Source organism: Silurus meridionalis, chromosome 23 (assembly GCF_014805685.1).
Source record: "Silurus meridionalis isolate SWU-2019-XX chromosome 23, ASM1480568v1, whole genome shotgun sequence".
In the NCBI taxonomy this organism is placed as follows: domain Eukaryota; kingdom Metazoa; phylum Chordata; class Actinopteri; order Siluriformes; family Siluridae; genus Silurus; species Silurus meridionalis.
In genome coordinates this window covers 403,095-403,642 of record NC_060906.1, presented here as the reverse complement: position 1 = coordinate 403,642, position 548 = coordinate 403,095, and positions in this window count along the sequence as shown.

The window sequence follows — 548 nt, the reverse complement described above, 5'->3', positions numbered from 1 at the left end:
CACTTTATTTTCCCCTTCCTTTATTTTTATCATGTAAATCATTATGGCTATCATACTCTGGCTTTACAGCTGGTGAACTTTTAATACTGTGTTATTTCAAAATCGTTCTGTTTTATTTACGGTTCTTTCTTTCTTAACAAGCAGAATCACTTGTGCAAAGTCTCTCCCTCTCCTGTTGAGCTGAGTGTGAAAGATTCACTTATATCACACGTGTAGTTTAGACAAGTGACAGTTAATGCTAATCTGACTACTGCCCTGTTATTAGCAAAACAACGAAGAGCTTCATTTAAAACACGTGGAAATTAAACAGGGTTGGTTAATTAAATGAGTGCATTTGTTTAACGAGTAAACGCATTGTTACGAAATTGAACTGCTAACGTCATTACCTACAGTAAAGTCCACCATGCTAATCGTGAACTGTACAGTAATTCGCTAGCTTTCTCCTAACCTGAATGAACATTACATCTCTTCGATTGACTAAAAACTTTACATTCTGTGTATTATCAACAAAAAAGAATAACACGCTGAGTTAAATGGCTGTGATTTAC